The following is a 23,563-nucleotide window of genomic DNA, read 5'->3' on the forward strand; positions in this document are numbered from 1 at the left end:
GGTGTATAATTATATTTTGATCTTTTTTATTTTATTTTGTTAGGGGTATTAAAATGGGGAATTCGTGGAAGGGTATTGGGGTCGACCTTAGAAAAAGATTCTAAGAATGGGTACTGAGGTACAAAGATGGATGTTTATAAGTTAAAATTGGTTATATAAAATGAGCTAAATATAACAATGAATTAAATATAATAAGGTTAAAAATTGGGGATAAGAACTTGTTGAACTAATAATTGGAAATGGAATACAAGAGAGGGAGGTGTGGGGAAGTCATGGAAATATGTTATTGAAAATAAGGTTGTAAACGGTGAATGGTTTTTTTTTCTTTTTATCTTTTTTGTTCTTTCTTTTCTTTCTTTTTTTCTGGATTTTTGGAAAATTTTAATAAACATTTTTGGAAAAGAAAAAAAAGGAACCCGAAGCCTTATTAAACCGCTTCTTAAGAAACCATCTTTGGACCCGGCCAATATGGCCAACTATCGCCCAGTCTTAAATCCTTCATTCTTGGGCAAGGTGATTGAGCAAATGGTTGCTGAACAACTCCAGGCAGCCTGGAGGATGCGGACCATTTGGATTCCTTCCAGTCGGGATTCAGGCCTCATCATTTGACTGAAAATGCCTTGGTCGCACTGGTCGATGATCTCTGGTGGGCTAGGGACAAAGGTGAGAGTTGTTTCCTAGTTCTGCTGGATCTCTCAGTGGCTTTTGATACCATCGACCATAACATCCTTCTGGACCGTCTAGAGCATGGGAAGACAGACTAAGGCCCAGGGTCTGGATCCAACCAATTGCCTTCTAAATCAGGCCCGCTGACAGCCCAGGGATCAGTGTGTTTTTACATGAGAAAAGTGTGTGCTTTTATTTAAAATGCATCTCTGGGTTATTTGTGGGGCATAGGAATTCGTTCTTCACCCCCGCAAATATAGTCTGCCCCCCCACAAGGTCTGAAGAACAGTGGACCAGCCCCCCGCTGAAAAAGTTCGCTGACCTCTGGTCTAGAGGGACTGGGAGCTGGGGGCACTGTTATATAGTGGTTCCGCTCCTACCTCCTGGACCATCACCAGAAAGTGGTGGTGGGGGGGTGAATGTTCAGACCCCTGGGCTCTCATTTGTGGGGTGCTTCAGGATTCTGTCCTCTCCCCCATGCTTTTCAACATCTACATGCAGCCGCTGGGAGAGATAATCAGGGGGTTTGGGCTGGGTGTCCATCAGTATGCAGATGATACCCAGCTCTACCTCTCTTTCAATTCGGAACCAGTGAAGGTGGCGAAGGTCCTGTGTGAGTGCCTGGAGGCAGTTGGAGGATGGATGGCAGCTAATGCATTCAGGTTGAATCCTGACAAGACAGAAGTACTGTTTTGGGGGGTGGACAGGGCTCCCTTTCAAGGTGACCCGAAAACTACAACTAATCCAGAACACGGGAGCCAGATTGCTGACTGGGAGCGGCCGCCGAGACCACATAACACCAGTCTTGAAAGACCTACATTGGTTCCCATTACGTTTCTGAGCACTATTCAAAGTGTTGGTGCTGACCTTGAAAGCCCTAAACTGCTTTAGTCTAGTAGACCTGAAGGAGCGTCTCCCCCCTCCCCCCATCGTTCTGCCCGGACACTGAGGTCCAGCTCCGAGGGCCTTCTAGCAGTTCTGCACTGCGAGAAGCCAAGTTACAGGGAACCAGGCAGAGGGCCTTCTCGGTGGTGGCGCCCGCCCTGTGGAACGCCCTCCCATCAGATGTCAAGGAGATAAACAACTATCTGATGTTTAGAAGACAACTGAAGGCAGCCCTGTTTAGGGAAGGTTTTAATGACTGATGTTTTAATGTATTTTTAATATTCCGTTGTAAACCGACCAGAGTGCTTGGGGAAACTTAGCCAGATGGGCGGGGTATAAATAATAAATTATTATTCTTATCGTCATCATCATCATTTATTTTGAGCTTCTCTTGGTACCTCCTTGGTAGCCAGTGTGATGATTTCAGCAGGGCTAGAACTCAGGACCCGCTGCCTTGAGGGACACCTAAGAGCAGTTGGGCAGGGGAAAGGTCTCCCTTGGGAGGTGGTGGACTCTCCTTCCTTGGAGGTTTCTCAGCAGAGATCGGAGGGCCATCTGCCATGGATGCTTCAGCTGAGATTCCTGCATTGCTGGGGGTGGGACTGGATGACCCAGGGATCGGGGCCGTATCTAGCGGGGGGGGCGAGGAAGTCCCCCCCCAGGGGCATAGGCGCCCCCCCCCGCAAAATCGGCTTTAAAACGGATCCATAAATATGTCAATCCATCTATGGGTGGGGGGGAGAGGGGGGTGGCCCCCCAGGAGAAGCTGCTCTGGTCCAGCCAGGAGGGAAAGTGGAGGGGGAGGCAGTTGCACAGGCTCCACATTCCCCCCAGTTGCTCCCCGTCTCTGGACCTCCACTCCCCCCCCCCTTTCTGCGCTGCAGCGATGGATTAGAGAGAGCCTTCGCGAGCCGGGATCTGTTCAGGTTGTGCAAAGGGAGGAAGGGAAGAGCTGGGGGACTCGGCTTGGCAAGGGTTAAAGGGATCTGAGCTGCCTTCCTAGAGAGGACAGGAAGCGGGGGGGGGGGCAGGTCCTCCAGAGCCAAGGCCCCTCCCTCCCCAGTGTCTCTCCTGCAAGGGCTGCCTCGCTGCCCCCTCCTGGGATCTGGTGAGTCTCCTCTCTCTCTGGGATCTGGTGAGTCTCCTCTCTCTCTGGGATCTGGTGGGGGTCCCAGGGCTGCAGCAGGGGAGGGGGCCTGGGGGGCCTGATCTGCTCCTGCAGGGGGGGGACCCCAAGTCAGGGAGGAGAGGGTCCTGCCAGGGAGGGGCCAGGTCTGCAACGCTCTCCTTCCTGCAGATCAGAGGATCCCAAACTCATCTGGCCTTCCGCCCCCCCCCCTTCAGAAAAACAATGACTCCCACGAAATCTCCCTTCTTTATACAAAGGAGTCCCTGGGACTTTAACTCTGTGTGACGTCTCTCAGCATCACTGCACAACAAATGGTTTTCCAAAGCTGGACGAGGATGTGGACTAGCCCCCCCCCCAAAAAAAAAACCACAGGGAGGGAGGAAGGAAAGGTGGGAGAGAAAGGCCAGGAGTAAAGAGAGGGATCCCAGCCCAGAGTCTGGCTGCTGCATTGGGGACCAGTTTCCCAGTGTCTCCCAGGGCAGCTCCCCACGGAGGCCACGGCAGCCATCCCCTCGCACCCAGAGCAGGGCATCCCAGGACCACATCCTCTCAGCCGGAAATGGGCGCTGCTACTCCCTGAGCCTCCAGGGACCTGGGCATCAGTGGCTGTGTGTGTGTTAAGCCATCTAAGAGAATAATAATAATAAATTAGTTGCCTAAATTCCAAAGGAGATGTATTTGGCCCCACCCACTTGGCCCTCAGGGGGTTGACTAGATACATACCTGGCCCTCAGAGCAAAGAAAAAGGGACCCCACCCCAGGAGTCTGTCCGGAGAGTAGCAGAGGGTCCAAGTGCAAGAAAAGGAGACAGAAGCAGGGGAGTGGGGGTGGGGGGAGAGCAACTCCTGAGGACCCCCGAATGAGGACCCCCACTAGAGCCAAGCATCCATTTTCCACAAGATACAAATGACTCCCTTGTCAGTCAGTTCTGACTTCATGCATTGATTGGAAGGCAGGAGCAACCAGGCTGATTCATCTCCTAGAAATCCCTTCAGTTGCCTCCACATTTTGCATTGCAATCTTCCTTCTAGGAGAGCTAGAGGCTGCTTTCTTCATCTCCTCCTTCTTCTTCTCCTCCTATTCCTCCAGATACCTCATGGTTTTGGCTGTGGTGCAGTCCAGCCCTGGTTCCAATATTAATAATAATAATAATAATAATAATAATAATAATAATAATATTTATACTCCACCCACTCTGGGTGTCTCCCAGTAGAATACTAAAAACAGTATGAAACATCAAACATTTAAAACTTCCCTAACAGGGCTGCCTTCAGATGTCTTCTAAAAGTCAGATAGTTGTTTATTTCCTTGACATCTGATGGGAGGGTGTTCCACAGGGCGGGTGCCACCACCGAGAAGGACCTCTGCCTTCCCTGTAACCTCTTTTCCCGCAATGAGGGAACCGCCAGAAGGCCCTTGGTGCTGGACCTCAGGCTGAACGATGGGGGGGTGGAGATGCTACTTCAGGTCTACTGGGCTGAGGCCATTTAGGGCTTTCAAGGTTAGCAGCAACTCTTTGAATTGTGCCCGGAAATGTACTGGTAGCCAATGTAGGTCTTTCTGGATTGGTGTTATGTGGTCACGGAGGCCACTCCCAGTCACCAGCTCCCAGTCTAGCTGCCGCATTCTGGATTGCGGTAGTTGTAGTTTCCCGGCCACCTTCAAAGGTAGCCCCACGTAGAGTGCATGGCAGTAGTCCAAGCGGGAGATGAGCAGAGCATGCACCACTCTGGTGAGGCAGTCTGCGGGCAGGTAGGGTCTCATCCTGCATACCAGATGGAGCTGGTAGACAGCTGCCCTGGACACAGAATTGACCTGTGCCTCCATGGACAGCTGTGAGTCCAAAATGACTCCCAGGCTGCGCACCTGGTCCTTCAGGGGCACAGTTGCCCCATTCAGGACCAGGGAGTCCCCCACACCCGCCTGCTTCCTGTCCCCCCAAAACAGTACTTCTGTCTTGTCAGGATTCGACCTCAATCTGTTAGCCACCATCCATCCACCAACCAACCGCGTCCAGGCACTCACACAGGACCTTCACCGCCTTCACATGTTGTGATTGAAAAGAGAGGTAGAACTGGGTATCATCCGCATACTGATGAAAACTCAGCCCAAACCCCCTGATGATCCCTCCCAGTGGCTTCATATATATGTTAAAAAGCAAGGGGGAGAGGACAGAACCCTGGCGCTCCCCACAAGTGAGAGCCCAAAGGTCTGAAGACTCATTCCCCACCACCACTTTCTGGACATGGCCCAGGAGGAAGGAGATTAACCACTGTATGACAGTGTCCTCAGCTCCCAGCCCCTCTAGCCAGTCCAGAAGGATGTCGTGGTCGATGGTATCAAAGGCCGCGGAGAGATCCAGCAGAACTAGGAAGCAGCTCTCACCTTAGCCCGCCAGAAATCATGAACCAGCGCGACCAAGGGAATTTGAGTCCCATGGTGAATCCCGACTGGAAGGGATCCAAATGGTCCGCATCCTCAAGGCGTGCTTGGAGTTGTTCAGCAACCACTCGCTCAATCACCTTGCCCAAAAATGGGCGATAGCTGGCTATATTGGCCTGGTCCAAATATATATTTTTTAAGAGGTGGTTTAATAGCTGCCTCTTTCATCGGATCTGAGAAGGCTGCCTCACAGAGGGAACCATTCACCACCCCGCAGAGCCCATCGCCTAGCCCTTCCCGGTTGGCTTTTATGAGCCAGGATGAGCAAGGAGGCAGGTGGTCAGTTTCACTTGTCCAAGCAGCCTGTCCACATCCTTGGAGGCAACCTGACTAGACGGGACTCTAGCACTCTCCCACCCTGGCCCTGCTCCCATGGTGGAGTCTACCTCTTTCTAAATCTGAGTGACTTTAACTGCAAAAAAACTTTGCCAAATCATTGCAGGAGATCTCAGGGTCCTTTTGAGGCCCCAATGACGCAGGTGGTTCCACTAAATGGTGAACCACCTGAAAGAGTCTCCTGGTGTTGTTTTCTGCAGATGCAATAGAGGCAGTTTAGACAGCCATCGTCACTTGGTAGGCTCGACGTTGAGCTGTAACCCATATCTGGTCAGATTCAGAGTGTGTTTTCTGCCACCGACACTCTAGCCATCTCAGTGATTGTTTCACCCCCCTCAGATCCGGGGAAAACCATGGGGCTGTCCAGGCTCCATGCAATTGAAGAGGTCGATTTTGAACCAGGCCATCGATAGCCCGGGTTAACTCCACATTCCAGGGGCCACATGGAAATCAGCTGAAAGGCCATCAACATGGGATAAAACATCCCCTCCTCCTTTGTGGAAATCATTTGGATCCATTAAGTACCGGGGGTGGGCCATCCAAATTGGTCCCTCCTCCCTGCAGAGGGAAAGGTCGTGGAGAAGTCCAGTTGCACCAGGACGTGATCCGACCATGACACTTCTTTTGTTTTGGTTTCACTTCATGTCAGATCACCCACATCCATAGAGGTGAACATGCCAGGTCAAGTCCTCCATCCAAGTCGTGGTCTTATGAATCATTGACCTGGCATTGCACAGCAGCCCCTTCAGGTCACGTGGGTATCCCTTGCTGATTCCAGTATCCTTCTGGTCAAGACCAGACCCGGAGGCAGGGATAGTCCTCAAACAATGACTAAACCTGCCTCCTTGGTAATGACGTGGTCTGGTCATAGTGTAACTCCTCCTCCTACCCGTGATCACTGTGATCGGGTGTCCCAGTGCTCCCCCCCACCCCGGGGAACCCGCCCCTGCCATTCTGTTGAATGGGGCCGACTCCCAGACAGCCCTGACCCTCTCACCTAAAGAACAAAACTATACAAACTATACAAAAAATAAAAATATTTACTAATAATAATAAAAACTTTTACGTAACAAAGCATTTGCTTTGTAGGATTGGCAAGAGCTTCTCATTAAGACAGAACTTGGCAGAAGACCAAAGGGTTCCTTCCGATCTCTGAGAGGCTTCCAGAGAGCACAGATGGATGAGCAAGACTCAGCTGGCCCTGGAGCAAGAAGAGGCCATGCCGACCAAACTGGGAGTGGGGGATTCTGGGAAAACTCTGTGCAGAAGATCCTGGGTGAGGAGGACACCCTCCGCTCAGAGGTGCAGATCCAGCAGTTCGGGAGGTTCTGCTGCCAGGAGGCCAAAGGACCCCGAGAGGTTTGCAGCCGACTCTACCACCTTGACCGTCAGTGGCTGAAGCCAGAAAGGCACACGAAAGCTGAGATCCTGGACCTGGTGATCTTGGAGCAGTTCCTGGCTGTCCTTCCACCGGAGATGGAGAGCTGGGTGAGGGAATGCAGAGCGGAGACCAGTTCCCAGGCAGTGGCCCTGGCCGAAGGTTTCCTCCTGAGTCAGGCAGAGGAGAGAAAGCAGGCAGAGAGAAAGCAGGTGAGAGAGAGTTTGCCCTGGATACTCCCAAGGGGCTCCAAACAGGATGATGAACATCCCATAATGCTTTAGTGATGACCCATCCTTTTTCTGGGAAAGCATCCATGGAATGAGATCCAACACCCTGAATGTTTTTGTCTTTGTCATTCTCTTTCTAATATTTCTCCCCATTCTGTTTTTAATCCTTGTTGCTCTTTCAGAAAAGGGATCGTTTTGCAGAAATGGACCTCGATTCCTGTGAGGCAGAGAGGCCTCCGCTGGACACCAGAGAGAGGCCACTGGGTAAGGAGGAAGGCGGTTTTTCTCCATTTGGTCTCATTCTGTTGGTTTTCCAACTAATCTCTGGGTTCTTTTCATCCAACTAATCTCTGGGTTCTTTGGGGGGGGGAGTTGGGAGGAAGGGTCTAGAGGAGGAGAGATGTATTTCTGCACGACTAACATATGAAATGGGCACAAATGTCCAAACGCTCTCAGCAGGAGAGGCTTTCTGAAAGGCCCATCTGTGGTTAGAGATGCCCTGTTTCACCTGTGAGAGAAGCAGGCACTCCTGGCATCCTGCTTACCTTTTTTCTCTTCCAGGTGACAGAATGATGCCGGCAAAACCTCCTGATCCGCCTTTTCATGGGGGCAGAAGGGAAGCAGCGGCTGTGGAACCGGATCAGGTCGGGGGAAGCTGCCTTGTGGGGACAGAGGCTGAGGGATGGAGCAATGTCATGGACTGGTTGGGCACAGAGGAATGGTGGGAGGAAGCAGCCGGGGAGCCAGGAAGGGAAGATGTCTCAGCCCAAGGAGTGGAGGTAGAGGAAGGATGAGCAGTGAGAGGGAGAAGAGGGAGAAGCCTGGGAAGAGGAGGCGTCAGAAGCTGAAGGGGCAACAGGGCTTAGTGAGCTGGGAGACTCTGTGGCAGAATGCAGTGCAGAATCGGAGGCAGAAGAGGAAGGAGGCGAGTGGGAGGAGGGAGGTCAAGAGGCAGAGGTGAGTCAAGAGAAGGAGGAGCCACCGGGGGTTCCCTCTCCTTCTGCCAGAAGCCACCCTCCCTGCTTGTCTCTCAGAGCCAAGAGAGGTCTAACATGGAGGAGCAAAGGCAGGCTGCACACTGGCGCACTGTTCAATCATATGCCAGAAACCCCAGAGAGGAGGGGACTTGGAAAACTGTGGGGAGTCGGGGGACTTCACTCTCAGCAAATGATTTTCTGGAGGAAGACACTGTCATAAAATTCTACTCAATATTGATCCAGAGCAGAAGTCCAATGTATAGTTAGCAGAGTAAAACCTAAACATGTTGCAGGATTCCCAAAAATAGGCCAGAGGCAATTGTATTTCATCCGGCGGAGCTTTAACTGCTACTGAAGGCAAATGAGGATACTGGTCACAAATCCAAAATGTACAGGATTGGCCCTGTCCATAAGAAATCCAGTTGCAGCAGACTTAAACTTAACTTATAATAAGTCTAAACCTTATCACTCAGCATACTATGTACAGAACACCAGAAGGAAGAGAGAGAGAAAGTGAAACCCAGGCTCCTTCTGGCCTCTTCTTATAGTCAGCCTGACCTTGACAGAAGAGATGACAGAACCACTTTAACCCAGCTGTACTCAGCTTCTCTGAAGGAATAACCCAAACATCAGGAAACTTCTGTTTCTTTTATTCAGAGAAGCTTCCGGAACCCTCTTGAACTAATAAGAATAGAATAGACAATATCAGATCCATACTTTCTGCACTAAGAAATGCAAACTGACAGACCCTCAGGGAATGAGCTTCTCTTCTCATTCGGCCTGAAACTCAGCCAAGCCTGTGAATGTCGTGTTCTTGCTGATAAAGAGTTAACTCCAGCTGTGAAGTGTGGGATTTCCTGCCCAGATAACTCTGTGGCGCCAGCTGTCAGGGAGGATTCGGAGGAGCAATGGACAGAAGAGGCAGAACAGGGGGCAGAGACCGGTCAGGGGGAGCCGGGGCTCAGGGAGGCTGAAGAGCCCCTCAACCACCTAGAGGCTCAGGAAGGAAGCTGTGACTCCGGAAGGGAGGGGGCTTTCAAATCAGCACAGACAAGTGGGGAAATGAAACGTAAGGATCAAAGACATCTTGTGTGGGAATCGTAGGAAGCTGCTCCTTGAATCTGACTCAACAGGTTTGGACGCCTAATTCTGAACTGTAGCTGTTTCTTGTGTATGTGTAATAAAGACTCTGAGTACCAGGCTGACTGTGCCAGAGTGTTACTGCACAGGGGAAACACCACCTTCACACCAGCCTTCTGGATGTCGCCTGTAGGATTCATCTGTAGTTGCAGTTTTCATGGAATCCTAAAGGGACCCCAAGGGTCATCAAGTCCAACCCCCTGCATTGCAGGAATCTCAGCTAGATAATCCAAGACAGATGGCCATCCAAACTACTCTTCTTTTATTTCTGTATTGATCACTGAATGCTAAAATAGGCTTCTAAGCAGTGGACAGATGATTACAAATAGTGTCCAGGATTCACCTAGCCAGCCCCATCGGCTGCGAAATATAGCCTGCCCCCCATTCCTCCCCCTCTCCATGCCCCCTTGAACCCCTTGAATTTGGCTCTAGGGCATTGGAAGGGAACCTCCCCAGAACAACTCACGAGGAGAGGAGAAAGTGGATTCTTCCATCCGGGAAACTGGGATGTTGCGTAGGCAGAATGACTTGAAAAACACCAACTGGAGTACCACCGATTTACAAAAAATGACTGCTCCCAGTCACCAGTGTAGCTGCCGCATTCTGGATTAGTTGTAGTTTCCGGGTCACCTTCAAAGGTAGTCCCAGGTAGAGCGCATTGCAGTAGTCCAAGCGGGAGATAACCAGAGCATGCACTACTCTGGCGAGACAGTCCGCGGGCAGATAGGGTCTCAGCCTGCGTACCAGATGGAGCTGATAAACAGCTGCCCTGGACACAGAATTGACCTGCGTCTCCATGGACAGCTGTGAGTCCAAACTGACTCCCAGGCTGCGCACCTGGTCCTTCAGGGGCACAGTTGGCCCATTCAGGACCAGGGAATCCTTCACACCTGCCCACCCTCTGTCCCCCAAAAGAGTACTTTCTGTCTTGTCAGGATTCGACCTCAATCTGTTATAACAGAGCATTGTGTAGCAGATCATATTGATCCTGTCTCAGAGGAGGACATTTCCCTTTTTCTTTTAGGGTCCAGTGTGCTTTGAAGATGTCGCTGTTTGTTTCATGGACGAGGAGTGGGCGTTGCTGGATCCGGACCAGAGAGCTCTGCATAAGGACGTCATGGAGGAGAATCGTGGGATCGTGGCCTCTCTTGGTAAGGCTCCCTGTGGGATCGTCCTATCTGCCTGGAAATTCAAAAAATACCTCTATGTAACAAACCTCATAACTTAAAGTTATGACTTTAAACTTCATAACTTAAACCTCATAACTTAAACCTCATAACTTAAAGTTATGAGGCATATTAAACTTAAACCTCATAACTTAAACCTCATAACTTAAACCTCATAACTTAAAGTTATGAGGCATGTTAAAGTTATGAGGCATATTAAAGTTATGACGCTGGAAGATGAGCCCCTCAGGTCGGAAGGTGTCCAACATGCTACTGGGGAAGAGCGGAGGACAAGTACAAGTAGATCCAGAGCTGATGAAGCGGCTGGGCCAAAGCCGAAAGGACGCTCAGTTGCGGATATGCCTGGAAGCGAAAGGAAAGTCCAATGTTGTAAAGAAAAATATTGCATAGGAACCTGGAATGTAAGAACCATGAACCTGGGTAAGTTGGATGTGGTCAAAAATGAGATGGCAAGAATAAATATTGACATCCTGGGCATCAGTGAACTAAAATGGACGGGAATGGGCGAATTCAGTTCGGATGACTATCATATCTACTACTGTGGGCAAGAAACCCGTAAAAGAAATGGAGTGGCCCTCATAGTCAACAAAAGAGTGGCGAAAGCTGTACTGGGATGCAATCTCAAAAATGATAGAATGATCTCGATACGAATCCAAGGCAGACCTTTTAACGTCACAGTAATCCAAGTTTATGCACCAACTACTGGTGCTGAAGAAACTGAAATTGACCAATTCTATGAAGACTTACAACACCTTATTGAAGTGACACCAAAGAAGGATGTTCTTCTCATTATAGGGGATTGGAATGCTAAAGTAGGGAATCAAGAGATAAAAGGAACAACTGGCAAGTTTGGCCTTGGAGATCAAAACGAAGCAGGGCAAAGGCTAATAGAGTTCTGTCAAGAGAACAAGCTGGTCATCACAAACACGCTTTTCCAACAACACAAGAGACGACTCTACACATGGACATCACCAGATGGGCAGCATCGAAATCAGATCGATTATATTCTCTGCAGCCAAAGATGGAGAAGCTCTATACAGTCAGCAAAAACAAGACCTGGAGCTGACTGTGGCTCAGATCATCAGCTTCATATAGCAAAATTCAAGCTTAAACTGAAGAAAGTAGGAAAAACCACTGGGCCGGTAAGGTACAATCTAAACCAAATCCCTTATGAATACACAGTGGAAGTGAGGAACAGGTTTAAGGATTTAGATTTGGTGGACAGAGTGCCTGAAGAACTATGGATGGAGGCTCGCAACATTATACAGGAGGCAGCAACTAAAACCATCCCAATGAAAAAGAAATGCAAGAAAGCAAAGTGGCTGTCCAACGAGGCTTTACAAATAGCGGGGGAGAGAAGACAAGCAAAATGCGAGGGAGATAGAGAAAGGTACAGGAAATTGAATGCAGATTTCCAAAGAATAGCAAGGAGAGACAAGAAGGCCTTCTTAAATGAGCAATGCAAAGAAATAGAGGAAAACAACAGAATGGGAAGAACCAGAGATCTGTTCAAGAAAATCGGAAATATGAAAGGAACATTTCGTACAAGGATTACCATAATAAAGGACAAAAGTGGTAAGGACCTAACAGAAGCAGAAGACATCAAGAAGAGGTGGCAAGAATACACAGAGGAATTATATCAGAAAGAAATGGATGCCTCGTACACCCCAGGTAGTGTGGTTGCTGACCTTGAGCCAGACATCCTGGAGAGTGAAGTCAAATGGGCCTTAGAAAGCACTGCAAATAACAAGGCCAGTGGAAGTGATGGTATTCCAGCTGAACTATTTAAAATTTTTAAAGATGATGCTGTTAAGGTGCTACACTCAATATGCCAGCAAGTTTGGAAAACTCAGCAGTGGCCAGAGGATTGGAGAAGATCAGTGTACATCCCAATCCCAAAGAAGGGCAGTGCCAAAGAATGCTCCAACTACCGCACAATTGCACTCATTTCACACGCTAGCAAGGTTATGCTTAAAATTCTACAAGGAAGGCTCAAGCAGTATGTGGACCGAGAACTCCCAGAAGTGCAAGCTGGATTTAGAAGAGGCAGAGGAACCAGAGACCAAATTGCAAACATGCGCTGGATTATGGAGAAAGCTAGAGAGTTCCAGAAAGACATCTACTTCTGCTTCATTGACTATGCAAAAGCCTTTGACTGTGTCGACCACAGAAAACTATGGCAAGTTCTTAAAGAAATGGGAGTGCCTGATCACCTCATCTGTCTCCTGAGAAATCTCTATGTGGGACAAGAAGCTACAGTTAGAACTGGATATGGGACAACTGATTGGTTCAAAATTGGGAAAGGAGTACGACAAGGCTGTATATTGTCTCCCTGCTTATTTAACTTATATGCAGAATTCATATAATTGTGTGGGGGAAGGCCGCTCCCTCCTCAGGCTAATTCCATCTGGCCTAGGGGGCGGGGCCCAGACTCACCTCTGTGACAGCTTTAAGGACACTGGTGCTGCTGCAGCAAATGTTAAAGATGTTTTTATATATTTTAAGGTGTTTTAAAGGTGTTTTTATTGTTTATTCTGTTGTACCACCGTGAATGGTGGTTTTTATCTATGTATTTTTGTTTTGTTCCGTTTTGTTTTGGTTTGGGGTTGGATATTAAGTGGGGTGGGGATTGGTTTTGTTTGGGTATAATTGTTTTTGGTTGTTTTGTTTTTCTATTCTGTAAATGGAGGCAAGTATGAGGCTTGGGATTGCTACCGTGGAGGGGCGAGGGAGGTATGGCGGTGGGGGCAGATATTATAGGCGAAGGGGATCGAGATACGGATATGCTCGTACCCCTTCCAATCTGCGCCCCATCCCGAGGGACGAGGGTAGGGTGAGCAAGGATTACTCACCTCCGTCACTGGTGTTGTGCAATGCCAGGTCTATAGGCAACAAAACCGCCACCCTGCGAGATTTCTTTACCTCGCAGGGGGTCGATCTGGCTTGTGTGACGGAGACCTGGGTGCGCGAAGGGGAAACTGTTACCTTACGAGAGATGGCGCCCCCGGGTTTCTCCGTCCTCCACCAGTCACGGACTGTGGGCCGGGGGGGAGGGGTGGCATTATTAATCCGGGAAGATTGTTCTTTCAGGGCTCTACCATCGCCACTGATCCCCGGCATTGAATGTGTTGGCCTAGTGTGGGGCTCTGAGGTGAGCTTGGCTGTCTGGCTGGTGTACCGGCCACCTAGCGCACCAGCAGCCACCCTGTCAGGCCTGCTGGAGGCGGTGGCTGGCTGGGCCTTGGAGTTCCCTAACCTATTGGTATTGGGGGACTTCAACATCCATGCTGATGCCACTCCCTCCTCACAGGCTCTGGACCTGGTGTCTTCCATGGCAACACTAGGGCTCTCCCAGTTTGTTTTGGGCCCCACACATCAAGCAGGCCACACGCTGGATTTGATCTTTGGCGCCGGTATAGATGTGATCATGTCTCCTTTGATGAAAGTGCCATGGTCTGATCACTACGCTCTGAAAGCCAGGATTGACTTTCCACCCCCACCCTGCTTAGGTGGCGAGCCGATTTGGGCTCGCCCGCAGAGGCTGATGGACCCTGATAGATTCCGTCAAGCCTTGCGGGACCTTGCTCCCCCTGGCGACTCATTGACTGAGCTTGTTGAGGGCTGGAATACCCAGCTCCTGGCAGCCATCGATGAGATCGCACCTAAGCGCCCTCTGCGACCCCACAGAAACCGGGCTCCCTGGTTTACCGAGGAGCTTCGGAAAATGAAGCGGGATCTCAGACGGCTAGAGCGAGTATGGCGGGGTGCTCGTGACGGAGCCTCAAGAACATCTTATAGGGTTTTTATGAAAACCTATGAGATGGCAGTGAAGGCCGCTAAGAAGTCTTACTTCTCGGCCTCCATTGCATCCGCTAGCTCTCGCCCGGCGCAATTATTTAGTATAATTAGGTCTTTAACGTCCCTTGAAGGACAGCCAAATTTAAATAACAATCTGACACACAGCTGTGAGGCATTTGCGAGCTTTTTTGCGGAGAAGGTCCTGTTGCTCCGCCATGACCTTCCTGCCAATTTGGATACAATAAATGAACTGGAGGCCCCTCGACTGTCCTCGGGTCCAGTATTGGACCACTTTGACCGGATATCTCCAGCCGATGTGGACAGACTCCTCCAAGCTGGAAAGCCCACCACCTGTCCTCTTGACCCGTGCCCGTCATGGCTGATTAGAGTGTGTCCAGATGAGGTGCGGGCCCCCCTGGGGGATATCATCAATTTGTCCCTTGGCACCGGGATATTCCCAGGGGAACTGAAGGAGGCAGTGGTGCGTCCGCTCTTAAAGAAAACATCATTGGATCCCTTAGATCTGTCCAATTACCGCCCGGTTTCGAATCTTCCATTCCTGGGTAAGGTGATTGAGAGAGCGGTTGCTGAACAGCTTGGTAGGTTTCTGGATGAAACATCGGCTCTCGATCCATTCCAGTCCGGCTTCCGTGCTGGTCATGGGACCGAGACAGCTCTGGTCGCCCTAACAGATGATCTCCGCAGGCAGCTGGATCGAGGCGGGTCAGGGCTGCTGATTCTTCTAGACCTGTCAGCAGCCTTCGACATGGTCGATCACGAACTCCTAGACCACCGCCTTGCCGACGTGGGGATCCAGGGCACAGTCCTCCAATGGCTGCGCTCGTTTCTCTCTGGTCGGGGACAGAGGGTGGCGCTTGGGGGGGAATTGTCATCGCGCCACTCCTTGGTGTGTGGAGTGCCTCAGGGTGCGATTCTCTCCCCGATGCTTTTTAACATCTTTATGCGCCCCCTCGCCCAGCTTGTTCGGAGTTTTGGGCTGGGTTGCCATCAGTATGCCGATGACACCCAACTCTATCTGTTGATGGATGGCCATCCTGACTCGGCCCCAGACACACTGACCAGATGCCTGGAGGCTGTGGCTGGATGGTTACGTGGGAGCCGGTTGAAGTTAAATCCTTCGAAGACAGAGGTCCTCTGGCTGGGACGGGACGATATGGGATTGAGGGGGCAACTCCCATCTCTTGCGGGGGTGCAGTTAGTGCCAGCACCGTCCGTTAAGAGTTTGGGTGTAATCTTCGATACCTCCCTCTCTATGGAGGCGCAGATTACAGCTATAACAAAGGCGGCATTTTTTCATCTCCGCCAAGCTAAGCAGTTGGCCCCTTATCTCTCTCGCCCTGACCTAGCCACTGTGATCCACGCGAAGGTCACCTCCAGACTGGATTATTGTAACTCGCTCTACGTGGGGCTGCCCTTGAGACTGACCCAGAAACTCCAGCGGGTGCAGAATGCCGCGGCGAGACTCCTTATGGGGTCTTCGCTGCGAGACCACATTCATCCGGTGCTATATCAGCTGCACTGGCTCCCGGTGGATTTACAGGATCAGGTTTAAGGTGCTGGTTTTAACCTTTAAAGCCCTATACGGCCTAGGACCCTCGTACCTACGGGACCGCCTCTCCTGGTATGCCCCACAAAGAAACCTACGGTCTGCAAATAAAAACATCCTGAAGGTCCCAGGCCTCAGAGAGGTTAGGCTGGCCTCAACTAGAGCCAGGGCCTTCTTGGCTGTGGCTCCAATCTGGTGGAACGCTCTGTCACAAGAGACTAGGGCCCTGCGGGACCTGACATCTTTCCGCAGGGCCTGCAAGACAGAGTTGTTCCACCAGGCCTTTGGTCAGGGCGCAGCCTGACTCCCTTCTCTGGCAACCTGCACAGAGTTTTGCTTAATGGTTGCCATCAACTTGATTTTAATTAATTTTTATAATGAAATATTTTTAGAATGTTGGTTTATTTGACTGTTTGATTATTTGATTGTTGTTAGCCGCCCTGAGCCCGGCTTCGGCTGGGGAGGGCGGGATATAAATAAAATTTATTATTATTATTTATTATTATCATGCGAAAGGCTGGGCTGGATGAATCCGAAGCCGGAATTAAGATTGCTGGAAGAAATATCAACAACCTCAGATATGCAGATGACACAACCTTGATGGCAGAAAGTGAGGAGGAATTAAAGAACCTTTTATTGAGGGTGAAGGAGGAGAGCCCAAAATATGGTCTGAAGCTCAACATCAAAAAAACGAAGATCATGGCCACTGGTCCCATCACCTCCTGGCAAATAGAAGGGGAAGAAATGGAGGCAGTAAGAGATTTTACTTTCTTGGGCTCCATGATCACTGCAGATGGTGACAGCAGTCACGAAATTAAAACACGCCTGCTTCTTGGGAGAAAAGCAATGTCAAACCTAGACAGCATCTTAAAAAGTAGAGACATCACCTTGCCAACAAAGGTCCGTAGTAAAAGCTATGGTTTTCCCAGTAGTGATGTATGGAAGTGAGAGCTGGACCATAAAGAAGGCTGATCGCCGAAGAATTGATGCTTTTGAATTCTGGTGCTGAAGGAGACTCTTGAGAGTCCCATGGACTGCAAGAAGATCAAACGTATCCATTCTTAAGGAAATCAGCCCTGAGTGCTCACTGGAAGGACAGATCGTGAAGCTGAGGCTCCAATACTTTGGCCACCTCATGAGAAGAGAAGACTCCCTGGAAAAGACCCTGATGTTGGGAAAGATGGAGGGCACAAGGAGAAGGGGACGACAGAGGATGAGATGGTTGGATGGTGTTCTTGAAGCTACCAGCATGAGTTTGATCAAACTGCGGGAGGCAGTGGAGGACAGAAGTGCCTGGCGTGCTCTGGTCCATGGGGTCACGAAGAGTCGGACACGACTAAACGACTAAACAACAAAGAACAACAACAAACCTCATACATTTCCACAGAGCTCAACAGCGCCCAGTAAAACACCTGGGAACCTAACACCCCCACAATAAACCTTGAACAGCAAATTGCAGTTTTTTCTGTGAACCATCTTCCTCCAGTTCTGCCTTTTTATACCACGGTTGGGCTTGTCTGAACTGCCCAGGCATCTTAAATGTCAGCTTCAGAGTTGTTAGGACATATAAGTAGCTTCTGTCAGGTTTTCTGAAGAAGAAGAGTAGTTTGGATTTGATATCCCGCTTTATCACTACCCGAAGGAGTCTAAAAGTGGCTAACATTCTCCTTTCCCTTCCTCCCCCACAACAAAGACTCTGTGAGGTGAGTGGGGCTGAGAGACTTCAGAGAAGTATGACTAGCCCAAGGTCACCCAGCAGCTGCATGTGGAGGAGCGGAGACGCAAACCCGGTTCCCCAGATTACGAGTCCACCGCTCTTAACCACTACACCACACTGGCTCTTTCTGTTTTTGTTTTTGCTGCTGTCAGTCTTGGGTTGACCAAAGAGACGCCTGACATTGGCGATGGAGGGGATGCCATGACTGGGCCAACCAAAATCTGTCCCAGAGAAGAGCCAGGCTGATTGAACCTCAGGTAGTAGAATCAGTGATAATTGTTGCGTTCGCAAAGTAAAGGAAGGATTGAACTCTGATTAATAAGAATACACACAGAGGCTTGAACAAGCAAGACTCTGGGAAGGGTGCGTATAATCGTGTCTCTTTGTGCTTGTCTGTCCGATCTCCGCAGCCGCCGGCCCAGGCCGTTTTATTCACAAAAGAACTTTTTACAGAGTGTTCGTAAGAACCAATCAGATTTCTTCTGAGCATTTCAACAATCCCACGTGGGGAGAAAGTTAAACTACTAAAACTAATTAAGCACAGGGTAAACAAAGAACAGAACTACAAAGAAGAGCATCTGGCAACCCCGGAGGTAATAAACAAGCAATATACATATGATAAGGAGGGTGGCCAGGAGGACAGTGACCATTATCACCTTAATGTGAAACCTGTTTCCTGGCCCTAAGATTAACATCCTAAGATTACCTATTAGAAAACTACAAAGACGAAACTGCCCAGTCTTTGAGGACACAGGACGCCTGCCTGTCTAAGTGTGTACGTGACTTGTCAGGCAAGGAGAAATGGGCAGCAGAGGCAAAGGGGCATGAAAAGGGCACGAATGTAGAATCTTATGGGATTTAATCAGAAATTATCGTCAATATATCAAACCCAGTCAACACAATGCTTTCATCGTGGACACGATGGCTTGATGTATATTTTATAATTCCTCATAGTAATCCCATCTGATCCCTACAATAATAGTAATAGTAATAATTTTTATTTATCCCTGGAACATCTGATTGGGTTGCACCCAGCCAACACATGTATAAACATGAAACATTAATAACAACAATCTGATCCCATATAAAAAGTACATTAACTTTAAATGAACAACTTATACTAGTGGCTAAAATCATGGAAACTTATTTAAAAGTGTGTTTCCAAAGTTTGATGGCTCATAACACCAATTTTGGGGGGAGTGATACCATAGGAAAGATAATTTAATGGAAATTGCAATGCAATAACTTTTATGAAGGAGTATTTATTAGAACAGCAGTCATTAAAAAGAAAAGTGAAACGCTTAGAAAAAAGGAGATATACAGAAATTCTCACCATGTCAATTAATACTGACTTCGGTAACCTTTAGCTTTAATTCTGGCCTTACAACGCCTTCTCATGGAGTGAAGCAAGTTTTTTAGTTCTGCAGCTGTAATAATGTGAAACCCAGATGGAATTATTGCCTCTATTAATTGGGCTTTATTGCTGGGTTGCTTCTGACTAACAAGTTTCTTTAGTCGGCTCCCAATATTTTCGCTTGAACTATTCCCAGGCCATTCCAGCAGTGGAATAGGATTTCCCATTCAGAACGCTTCAGTTCAGGCTCAAGTATTTGATTTATGTATTTGGGGGCATTGACGTTCCCATTAATGACACAAATTCTGCCCACACCTTTTGCTGTCATACAACCCCAGATCATCACACTATCTGGGTGTTTCACGGTCGGTGTAATGCAAGTAGGATGTAAATCTTCTCCGATTCTCCTCCTCGCATATTTCATGCCCTCACTACCAAGCAAGGAGATTAGGGTCTCATCGCTCCAAATAACACTGTCCCATTGTTCCGCTGTCCAGTTACCATGGGTTTTAGCCCAGTTTAATCTTTTCCACCTTTGCTTGAGATATAACAATGGCTTTTCCCTTGGAATTCTAGCATTTAGACCAGTGCTTGCACTCAGCTTCACCTTCCATTGCCCCATGTCATCTTGTAAACACCCAGATGATTTTCTTCTGTCCTGTAGGCACAGTCTCTTCATTCTTCGATCATCACTTGCTGTTGTGCACCTTTTCCTGCCTTTACCAGTCTGATTTTGTAGTGACTGAGTCTCCTTATGTTGTTCTTTAGTCGTTTCGTCGTGTCCGACTCTTCCTGACCCCTTGGACCAGAGCACGCCAGGCCCTCCTGTCTTCCACTGCCTCCCGCAGTTTGGTCAAACTCATGCTGGTAGCTTCGAGAACACTGTCCCACCATCTCATTCTCTGTCGTTCCCTTCTCCTTGCGCCCTCCATCTTTCCCAACATCAGGGTCTCTTCCAGGGAGTCTTCTCTTCTCCTGAGGTGGCCAAAGTCTTGGAGCCTCAGCTTCAGGATCTGTCCTTCCAGTGAGCACTCAGGGCTGATTTCCTTCGGAATGGAGAGGTTGGATCTTCTTGCAGTCCATGGGACTCTCCTTATACCTCTTCACAAATATAGAAAGGCCAGCTTTGGTTAAGTTTTCCTCAATCTTCTTTTTTTTCTTTTTAAAAAATGAATATTTATTGAATTTTATAACAAATAAAAATATCTCAATCATCATGTTATATACAATTGTTCTCCCTCCTGTCCTCCGGACTTCCCTCAACTCCCCTTCTACTGAGTTATTTAGTTTTATTTATTGTGTCCTGCTTTAGATAAAAGTAAATTCCCCTATCATTTCTCTAATTTTTCTGTTACTATAATAAAGTTTATTCAGACCCTGCCAGTTGCTGTTTCTGCAAATAACCTGTAAATGGTTCCCAAACTTTTAAAATCCTTTTTGTCCTTCTCTTATAATTTCTCTGTTAGCTTAGCCAATTCTGCATAATTCATCAGTTTTTCTTACCATTGTTCTTTTGATGGTATTCCACCTTCCAATTTTGTGCAGTCAAGATTCTTGCCGCTGTTATAGTATACATAAATAATGTCCATTTTTCTTTTGGCAGCTCTTGATTTGAGATACCTAACAGAAAGGCTTCAGGCTGTTTACCAAAGTTCATTTTAAACATTCTTTTCAGTTCATTATATATCATTTCCCAATATTTTTTAATGTATTTGCATTCCCACCACATATGATAAAATGTTCCTTGCTTTTCTTTACATCTCCAGCATCTCTTATTTTCTTTCTTAAACATCTTTGCCATTTTCACTGGTGTGATATACCATCTATACATCATTTTCATGTAATTCTCTAGTAATAATATACAATCTGTAAATTTTATATCAACTTTCCACAATATAACATAACACACTAACAAAAGTCAAGCTAAGCAAGTTGTGCTTCCTTTTTCTGGTTATTCCGCTATGACTTTTGATAGAATACAGATAATTACATTCTTCATTAAATTATCTTTACATTGATACATAATTTTGTGGTATTACTCTAAACGAAGTCGTGTTACGAGCCATCAAATATCTGAAATACACTTTTTTCCCAAAAGGCTTCCACAATTTTGGCCACTACTGTATATCAAACAAATCTTTTTTTTTTTGAATAATATTTATTAAAATTTCAAAGAAATTACGTAAGTAGAAAAAAGAAAAGAAAAAATAAGAAAAAGGACAAAAAATACAAAATACAGAAAAATAAAAACAGTTAAAAACAAATCAGTCTTTCCATCTCTTATCTTTCATTTACTTATTTCCCTGACCTCCTCTCACCTCCCTTTTTTGTATTCTAGTTCAGTAGTTGTTTCAGCAAATCCTTACCCTTTTTGCTTTTATCTTAATATTTTATCTTAATATATTGTAACTTTACATTTTCACCTGTTATCAATTTCTCTTTACTTAATCCTTTATATCTTTTCTGCTAAAACCACATAGTTTAATTCCAACATCTTTCTAACATTCCTTAATTTTACAATATTTCTGTAGGTAGACTTTAAATTTCTTCCACTCTTCTTCCACCGACTCTTCTCCTTGATCTCGGATTCTGCCAGTCATCTCAGCCAGTTCCATATAGTTCATCACCTTCATCTGCCATTCTTCCCAGGTGGGTAGATCTTGTCTTTTCCAGTACTTTGCGATAAGTATTCTTGCTGCTGTCGTAGCATACATAAAGAAAGTTCTATCCTCCTTTAACACCAACTGGCCGACCATGCCCAAGAGAAAGGCCTCTGGTTTCTTCTGGAAGGTGTATTTAAATACCTTTTTCATTTCATTATATATCATCTCCCAGAAGGTCTTAATCTTTGGGCATGTCCACCAAAGGTGAAAAAAGGTACCTTCACATTCTTTACATTTCCAACATTTATTATCGGGCAGGTGATAAATTTTTGCAAGCTTGACTGGTGTCATGTACCACCTGTAAATCATTTTCATAATATTCTCTCTTAAGGCATTACATGCCGTAAACTTCATACCTGTGGTCCATAACTGTTCCCAGTCAGCAAACATAATGTTGTGTCCAACATCCTGTGCCCATTTAACCATAACAGATTTAACCGTTTCGTCCTGTGTATTCCATTTCAACAGCAAGTTATACATTCTTGACAGGTTCTTAGTTTTAGGTTCTAACAATTCTGTTTCCAATTTTGATTTTTCCACCTGGAAACCAATTTTTTTGTCCAAATTATATATCTCCCTTATTTGATAATAGTGAAGCCAGTCTCGTACTTTGTTTTTTAATTTATCAAAGCTCTGCAGTTTTAATCTATCTCCTTCTTGTTCCAAAATTTCCCAATACTTCGGCCAATTTGCCTCCATATTGAGTTTTTTCAGAGCCTTAGCTTCCATTGGTGACACCCACCTTGGGGTTTTGTTTTCAAGCAAATCTTTATATCTTATCCACACATTAAACAGTGCTTTCCTGACAATATGGTTATTAAATGATTTATGCGCTTTGACCTTGTCATACCACAAGTATGCATGCCACCCAAAAACATTGTTAAAACCTTCCAAATCCAAAATGTCCGTGTTCTCAAGAAGCAGCCATTCTCTCAGCCAGCAAAAAGCGGCTGATTCATAGTAAAGCTTCAGGTCTGGCAGGGCAAATCCACCTCTTTCTTTAGCATCAGTTAAAATCTTAAATTTTATTCGGGGTTTCTTGCCCTGCCAGACAAATCTAGAAATGTCTCTCTGCCACTTCTTGAAACAGTCCATCTTGTCCAAAATTTGCAATGTTTGAAACAAGTACAACATCCTTGGCAATACATTCATCTTTATCGCAGCAATTCGGCCTAGCAATGATAACTTCAGATTTGACCATATTTCTAAATCCCTTTTCACTTCCATCCAACATTTTTCATAATTATCTTTGAATAAATTCACATTCTTGGCAGTCATATTAACCCCCAGGTACTTCACTTTCTTAACCAATATTAAACCTGTCTCCTTCTGGAACCTCGCTTTTTCAGTCACTGTTAGATTTTTCTCTAGCACCTTAGTTTTCAGCTTATTCAACTTGAAACCCGCAACCTGGCCAAATTCTTGAATTAATTGTAATACTCTTTTGGTGCTGGATTCTGGCTCCTGTAATGTTAAGACCAAATCATCAGTGAATGCTTTCAATTTATACTGTTTGGCTCCGACTTGTATACCCTTTACCAATTGATCCCTTCTAATCATATTGAGCAAAACCTCCAGCACCGATATGAAAAGCAATGGGGAAATTGGGCAGCCCTGTCGTGTTCCTTTCTCGATCTTAAATTCTTCTGAAATTACATTATTCACAATTAATTTTGCCTTTTGTTCTGAATAGATTGCACCTACACCGTTTTCAAAACCTTGGCCTACCCCCATTCCCTGTAAATTTTTCTTCATAAAACTCCAAGAAATATTATCAAAGGCTTTCTCCGCGTCCACAAATATCAAAACTGCTTTAGTATTAATATTCACTTGTAATTTTTCTAAAATATTAATTATATTCCTTGTATTGTCTGACAAGTGCCTCCCCGGGAGGAAGCCCGCTTGGTCTTTATGAATTTCTTCTACCAATACCTTTTTTAACCTTTTAGCCATAATTTCAGCAAAAATTTTGTAATCCACGTTAAGTAGAGATATGGGACGATAGTTCTTAAGCTGTGTCTTTTCAGACTCTGTTTTTGGTATAAGTGTAATATAAGCTTCTTTCCACGACTGGAGCCTTTTTCCCCTCCAATA

General features: G+C 46.9%; 1 protein-coding gene and 2 pseudogenes across 3 annotated transcripts in view; 2 read left to right on the top strand and 1 right to left on the bottom strand.

The window, feature by feature from the left end:
- LOC128412026 (zinc finger protein 420-like) overlaps nt 1-23,563 on the bottom strand; it is a 342,858-nt gene that overhangs the window by 57,668 nt on the left and 261,627 nt on the right. The gene's annotated exons all lie outside the window — the stretch shown is intronic.
- The window catches only part of LOC128412189 (zinc finger protein 420-like), a 215,270-nt pseudogene continuing 194,328 nt past the window's right edge, over nt 2,622-23,563 (top strand).
- The window catches only part of LOC128412049 (zinc finger protein 420-like), a 28,732-nt pseudogene continuing 7,790 nt past the window's right edge, over nt 2,622-23,563 (top strand).

The sequence above is a fragment of the Podarcis raffonei genome, chromosome 4, assembly GCF_027172205.1.
Source record: "Podarcis raffonei isolate rPodRaf1 chromosome 4, rPodRaf1.pri, whole genome shotgun sequence".
Classification (NCBI taxonomy): Eukaryota; Metazoa; Chordata; class Lepidosauria; order Squamata; family Lacertidae; genus Podarcis; species Podarcis raffonei.